The sequence below is a fragment of the Protobothrops mucrosquamatus genome, unplaced genomic scaffold (genome assembly GCF_001527695.2).
Source record: "Protobothrops mucrosquamatus isolate PMUCROS unplaced genomic scaffold, P.Mucros_1.0 scaffold_294, whole genome shotgun sequence".
NCBI classification, from domain to species: Eukaryota; Metazoa; Chordata; class Lepidosauria; order Squamata; family Viperidae; genus Protobothrops; species Protobothrops mucrosquamatus.
This window is the reverse complement of record NW_015386370.1, coordinates 1,695,256-1,702,947: the sequence shown is the minus strand read 5'-3', so window position 1 is coordinate 1,702,947 and position 7,692 is coordinate 1,695,256. Positions and strand designations below refer to the sequence as shown.

The following is a 7,692-nucleotide window of genomic DNA, read 5'->3' as shown; positions in this document are numbered from 1 at the left end:
CAAGCGGGCCTGACCTAGGGTGAATTTTAAATAGGGATAATTTTTAATGATTTTAAATAGTCACAGCCACTAATATTTGGATTTTAATTGGTTTTTAGAAGGGGTAATTCTGTATATTGTTTTAACATGCTGTGAGCCACCCTGAGTCCCATGGGGAGAAGGGCGGCATATAAATTTTGTAAAATAAAATAAAATAAAAAATAAATAGACTCAGAGCTCTACTAAACTTAACCTCAAGTCTCTGGGACAAACAGAATGTTGAATTCTTACCCTTGCTTTGCAACTGCTCCCAACTGGTCCTTCCTATGTTGCCTTTCTCCTTCCAAACAACAGTTGCTGTTTTTTTAAGTGAGAGAAACCAATCACAAATATAAACCCTTATAATTTAGTCCTCAGTCTCTGCAAGCTTACTTATATGGAATATAGATGTAACACAGGAATTCCCTGGGCTGATAGAAAAGGTATAAGAATGTAACTTTGGATAATACAAGTGCAAACACAGGATGGAATGGTCAAAGGTGCTTTTAACCTGGATTGATAGGCTTTAGTATCCAGCCAACTGATTCTGTGTATTCCTCCCAGAAGCAAAATCAAACCAATTCAGCAATTTGCTGATACCCCCAATACCATTAGGCTATTTTGCCCCTTCCCTCAGCTCCTACATCTCAATTTCTGCATGCAGAAAAATAGCTTTATAAACAATCCAAGTCCACGGTTCCTTTAGGTGAGACACTAATGACCAGTGCAGGGAATCCCAAAGAATCCCTGCAAACCAAGGATCCAATTTCCTTAGGTCTCACGCTGCTTACTATGATTCACTGCCTTTATTATTGCTTTTCCTGTTTTTCATTGGCTTCTAGGCAGCTTTAGGGGATTGGTTTCTAAAAGGTTTGTACATTATTTTATATTTTTTCATATTATCTTTGTACTGTTGTTATATATGATTATTCCTTTTATAATAATAAGCTTTAATTGATTGTCCATTTCCCAGAGAACTCCTGGTATTCAAATACAATAAAAATAATATAGATCACAAAGGATAGGAAGGCATCACGGAGCAGGAAGACACATAGCTTCTCTAAAATAAGTAAGATAGAGCAAGGGAATACAGCAGCCATGCAAAACACACAACCATACATACATGCAGTGACAGAAGGAGTCTCCAGCAGCTCAGTTGGTCTTCCACAAGAAGAATGAACCAGTCAGAAGAAATCCAAGGATTTTTGATAACTCGTATTTATGAAGAAAGAGGCCAAGAGCTTCAGAACCTGCTGTAAATAGGATGAGTCAGCATATGTATTTGGCTCTTCCAAGTTGGGACAGAAATGAAAATCCCCTGCAGAGTTGTGCGTTCATTATGTTTATTTTGTAGTGTCTGCTTACATAATGCTTTGGGAACAGAGATAACTAGTTTCCATTCTTCTTCTTTCCCACCCTATTCTTTCGTTCCAAATTGTTTATACATACTGTCCTGTTACTAAAAATGAGACTATATTAATATTATTGTCCCAAATAATAGTGGGGAAAGAGTGCAAAAAGCATGTGCATCAGCCATTCCACTGATGTTTCTAATAGGGATTGGGGACAGCTTTTATGGTGAACATTCAAGGTTTCATCTGTGAGACAGATAACCCATCTATTCCCTTATGCAGAATTTTTGTACAGATCAGACAATGACGGTAGGTAGTTTCATGCTTTGGAAACACAACAGATTCCCCCTAACTAATAAACTTTAAAGTCTCTGAAGGGGGAGACCTTAGCAACACGGATTAAAAAATAGATAAATCAATTTCTACATCACTCTAGATTTCCATAGAGAATTAAATGCCCTGAAGCTATTAAGCTCCCCTCCTGCCCACTCACCATCAGGATTGAGAATTTGGTCTAGAAGGAGACAAGGAAATGCAATATAGTTGACTACATGAGAATTTGGTTTCTTCTCCAGTCATTTTTCTCTATGTGGGATTTCTCCAGAAATTCATAAGGGTAAGGAAAGTGCACAAGAAACCAAATGTCCTGGGTCACTAGCTATTCTGTGACTAACTCCCCATTCTTTAAATCTTCAGTGAGAGGTAGAGCAGCATGTCTGTAATAAAGAATTACATTTCATTTCTGCTTTATTGTCTGTTCTGTTTAAATTTTCTAGTGGAACAGGGAACTGTAAATCTGGAAGCACATTCAGGTAATCTTCTAATAATATAGAAAACCATAACATTAAAGAAAGCTTTTAACATTGTAACCAAGATTGTCTTTAAATCTCTTGAAAACTACAGTAATATATGGTTGCACAGTTAGATTTCTTCACTTTAGTTTTCTTCAAGTTCTATATTTCTCTGAGAAAGAACCTATTGGTTTTACTAGACACTGAATAAGTTAATATTTTTTTATTAATTAAAAGATGACTGTCTTTTTAAAATTGCAAAATAAAATTATGTACCCAATTTTTATGTCCTCTCCTATCTGGCTCTCCTTTCTTTTTTGGATTTTGCTCACTGTCTTAAGAGCAAGTATAAAATCTTTAGTTAAGATATCATAACTTGCCCATTAAATTACAGCTGACCTTGACTCTACATTTCTGAAGAGCAAGGGGGAGAGATACTGTTCTTGAATGGATGATTAGTCTTCTTTCTTGTTGTGTCCTAAGCCTGCTGCAGTAGTGAGCAGGCTTAGAAATGTTACAAACGGTCCCAGGCAAACCAAAAGCTGTCCGGGACCAGACTGGCTGTCACCAGCCTTGTGCGCATGCGCAAGGCGCGAAAACAGCCAGCTTCCTATTGGCTGACATTGTCCGGGTTCAGGACTCTATAAAAGGCCTGCGTGCCTTTTAGCTCTTGCTTGGTTGTAAGGAGAAGATCAATAAAGAGATTACTTGTTCATCACGTGTCTTCGTCTAATGCCTAAGAACCAAATACATAAAATTTCTGTCCTGAGATTTATAGCCTACAGATAAGACATGTGTGCTGGGAACTAAGTGAAGGAAACAAGCATTGTTATCTTTTGAGTTAATTGAGCAATTACCAAATCTTCAGAGAGAGATAAAGTAGTACTGCAGTTTGTGAAGGGGAAATGATTTCATTGTTGCTTCATGTTTCTTTGCTCAGAAGTTCTATGACAGACTAAGGCTCTGACAAAACAACTATTGTACTAATCCTATACCAATACAGGTAATCCTCTATTTATAACCATTCATTTAGTGACCATTCAAAGTTACAACAGCACTGAAAAAAATCACTTATGACTGTCGCAGCATCCCTGTGGTCACATGATCAAAATTCAGATGCTTGGCAACTGGCATGTATTTATAACAGTTGCAGTGTCCCGGGGTCATGTGATCACCTTTTGTGGCCGTCTGACAATCAAAGTCAATAGGGAAGCCAGATTCACTTAACAATCGTGTTACTAACTTAACAACTGCAATGAGAACAATTAACCAGTGGAATGGCTTGCCTTCAGAAGTTGTGGGTGCTCCATCACTGGAGGCTTTTAAAAAGAGACTAGACAGTCATTTGTCTGCAATGGTATAGGATCTCCGGCTTCAGCAGGGGATTGGACTAGAAGATGTCCAAGGTTCCTTCCAACTCTGTTATTCTGTTATTCTGTGATTCGTTTAACAACTGTAGCAAGAAAAATTGCAAAATGGGGCAAAACTCACTTAACTATCTTGCTTAGCACTAGAAATTTTGGGCTCATTTTTGGTCATAAGTCAAGGACTACCTGTATTTTAAAGAGAGCACCTGCATGATTACATAGAACTGAAGGAAGACATTGTTTCCTTACCAAAGTATGCTCAAGATCCTGACCTTCTCTGAGAGTGAATAAGAAGGAAGGTGCTCAAAAGGATAATAATAGAGGCTTAAAAAGAAGTTGGAGCAAGAGCCAGGAGATTGTTTTCCCACAACAGATTAGAGACAGACTAGCAGTTTTGCTACACTAGTTCAGTAGAGGAAGGAGAAGTCATTCCCATGGCAAAGAAGGAAGTGAAAATGTTAGAGGAAATGGGTATCAGCAAGCCTGGTAAAATGCATTTTTTCTTTAGAGAAAAAAGCATACCTATTATTGTTCTGTTCGCAAAACATTAAAACAAACATGTGGATGGAGGTCTACCTCATTATTCACTAAACTTTCATCTCTGAAAGTTGAAACTTTTATTTATATGGATTATAACCCAATAATCATAATATTGCACTGAGGACATTCCAGTTAAAAAAAACTGGGGATCCGTTATTTTTTTTCCATCATATTAAATTGAAGGCCCAGTATGAATTAAAGTGCTTCTTCCAGCCAAAACTCCAAAAGTTTCTTTATTCAGTTGGATAGGTGGATCTAAAATAAAACTTTGAAATTATTTGTAATGAACTTGATCTAATAGAAGTATAGTAAATGAAACTTACAAGAAGATAGATTTAGTTAATTACAACTAGTTTGAGAAAGCTAATAAACCAGACCACTTATTACCTTATAAATTATCAAGAGAACATTAGAAAAGAATTATTACTCCAATTTGGGATGGAAAGTGGTATGTGTCAACTTCAAAGGAAATTATAAATCTATTTATTACAATATGATAGAATATATTTTATTGACTAGTCAATTGACCATATCAAAAAAGAGCATCAGCCACAGAAAATTCAATAAAATAAGATAGGATATAGTGAAATGAGATAAAACAGCTATGGAGAGATAGAATAAAATATAGTAGGTAAGATAAAATGAAGATAAAGGATAAAGTAGTATAAGGTAAAATAGAAGAATATTATGGTTGATTACAGGGAAAAAGGCATCACATTAGAAAAGAATAAAAAAGGTTTTAAATGCACACAGATAAATTCACATATCAACAAAAAGAAGCTCTCAAGAAGTTATTCATATAAATTGAACCAAAGTAGCAATACAGAAAGTGATATCGAATAAATTCCCAGAACCAGATATGGTGGAATTTATTTCTGACTAGGTATGTTTTAAATGGTGCTCTTAATTTTATATATATATATGTTAAAACTCATTCATGATTTTAAATGTTGATATTTTAGGAATTCTCTTTGAATCCAAATATTTCTTGGTATCCCTATATATTTCAAAATCCTAAAAAATATAGTAATAAGCCTTTTTATTATTTTTAAAAAACAAAAATCCAAAATGTGCCATCAAATAGGGTTTTTTTTGTCCTTGTCTTATCAGGGAACACTTTAGATTATCAACAGGAAACAGAATATGACCAAACACACTGATAATTTCTTTTTTATCAGTAGACATCTCTTGGAAAAACAAACTCCACAAACCCTTGCAGGGAAGATCCAACAAGTCAGAAAGTGTTACAGAAGGGGCTCCCCCTTCAAATGCAAGTATCCTTGAACAATATGTACTGTTTGCCAAAGATATTGATGCACTCTTCACAAATGAGGACTGTATTTCAAGGACAGTCACTGATCAGGGGGCACTGTCTGAGGTGGAAGCAATGTGTATGACAACAATAGCAAAACTAGGTAGTGAAAACAATATGGAAATTGAAGAAAAAATGCAGAGTCCTTTGAGAAATTAAAAAAGCAACATGTATTACAAACTAAATTATTGACTTTTGCAGCAAAGTAACTAAAGTATTGCGTGAAAGCAAATTGGGTGTAGTGGCTAAGGCATCAGGCTAGAAACCAGGTCACTGTGAGTTCTAGCTCTGCCTTAGGCATGAAGCCAGCTGGGAGACGGTGTGCTAGTTATTCTCTTTCTTGGGCTAGGAAGGAGGCAAGAATAAGTCATTTCCAAAAAAATTTTGCCAGGAAAACTGCAGGGAATACAATACTCCAGGCAAGTTGCCAGGAATTAAAACCTGACTTGAACATCTAAATTAAGGAAAAAACAGCTCAGAGGGGGAATAAAATGAGAAAGTTGTGCACTCTTGGCATTATATGTGAGTTTATAAAGAACAGTTACATAGTGCAGCTGGATAATGTAGTAGTCAGAGCATTAGTCTTTGATGTAGAAGACCAGGTTTCAATTCTTGCTGGTATCTACTTTACCAGTAGAGTTCCTTGGGCAAAGACTTATTAACACTTCAGCTCAAAAATGAGAGTGACAAGTACTAGGAGAGTCATGTCGACTCAGATGTCATCCAGATTAACAAGATCCACATCAGATATTGGGGAACTAGGACAACCTGATAATAAGTGGGCTACTAGAACAAACCATACATAGATGAGACAGAACCCCAGAGCGCCGCTCACGACACAAGAGCCCGAGCCACCATAGGAGCAGCCGAAGTCCAGATCACTACAGGTACTGTGAGAGCCCTGACTGTTGCTACTATTGGTCACACAGCCCTGTGCATCACTGTCAGCACCACCCAAGCCCGAGGTCTCCGCAGGGAGGAGACTCAGAAGTGAGTGTTCAACAGGGTATAATGCAACAGCTACGTGACCTGTTGGCCAGGCAGCAACAAGTCGGAGTGCTGCAACCATTGGGGCCCCAGCAGCAATTGGGGATGCCACAGCCACCGCCACTGGGAGGTAAGAAACTGGTGGGAGCGCAGCAGCAGTGGGGTTGGCACCAGCCCCTGAATGTACAACAACCGCTAGGGGGCCTGCAACAACTGGGGATGCTGCAGCTGCTGCCAATGGGACTGCTGGGGAGTCTGCAGCAACTGGGGATGCTGCAGCCTCCACCACTGGGAGGTCAACAGCCATTGGAAGTGCAGCAGCAGTAGGGTGACAACAGCCCCTGAATGTGCAACAGCCGCTGGGGGACCTGCAGCAAACCAGAGCAGACCAGGCGGCTGCCTCATCGAAAATCCCCAGCCATCGCAGCTGCGGAATCCCCCAAGCCACCTGCCGGTCCACCAATCAAATACTTCAGGTGTGGGCAGCAGGGACACCAAGCGGCAAGTTGCCCGGTCCCATATCCCCAACAGCAAAACAGATTGGGACCACAGGTGAAGAAGAAACCAGCCCAGCAGCCAGTGAAAGAGAAGTCAAACTGGATCACACAAGAACCCATTGCCCAAGTCACGTCACCCACACAGGAGAGTGCCGAGGCCCAAGCTGGACCTGCCACCACTCTGCCCTCCTACAACAGCGACAACGAAGGGGAGAACAACCCGATGGTGAGTCGACCTTGTTGCAATCAGTGCTCAGTCATTGCAGGGTGCAAATAATGGCCGCTCACATGCAGCAGTTTATTCTTTTTATACAGTATTACAAGCAGAAAAAGGTTTAACATGGCAACAGCCCAGCAACAGCACTTCATTGGTTAATCTACTCACCAATGCTTAAGGATGGAAAGTAAGAGGCCAGAAAGAGGGAAAAGTAGGCAATGACACATTGTTGATCCGAACTGTTATCAGACAAGCAAGGTCACACAGAGCTACGCACTTTCACATCGCTATGGAGATGTGAAGGGGAAGATAGATGCAGAGAGGAGGGGCACACGCTAGGAGGGACAGTTTTCCATCACCACCTTTATCTGTCCCTCACCTCTACATCTCACTCCTTTTTGTTTTGTTAGACGAAATATCGTCGTAAGCGGGGTTAATAAAAGGATTATAAGCAGGAGAGGAGCATCCTTGCAGTTGTTTATATAGGGCCCAAACTTGACCCTGGGGCAATGTGAGAGAGGATCTGCTGGGATTTAAAGCTCTGATACATATATTGCAAAGTGAAGGAATACATGGCATAAAACAGCATCCACCAAGATCCTAAAGTATTA

General features: G+C 39.4%; 1 protein-coding gene across 1 annotated transcript in view; it reads right to left on the bottom strand.

Moving 5' to 3' along the window:
- LOC107302869 (dimethylaniline monooxygenase [N-oxide-forming] 2) overlaps positions 1 to 1,161 on the bottom strand; it is a 15,775-nt gene extending 14,614 nt beyond the window's left edge. Inside the window, exon 1 of the mRNA XM_015832027.1 lies at positions 1,142 to 1,161. The gene's annotated coding sequence lies outside the window, so the exon portion shown is untranslated. The remainder of the gene's footprint in view (positions 1 to 1,141) is intronic.
- Between the last annotated feature and the right edge of the window lie 6,531 nt (positions 1,162 to 7,692).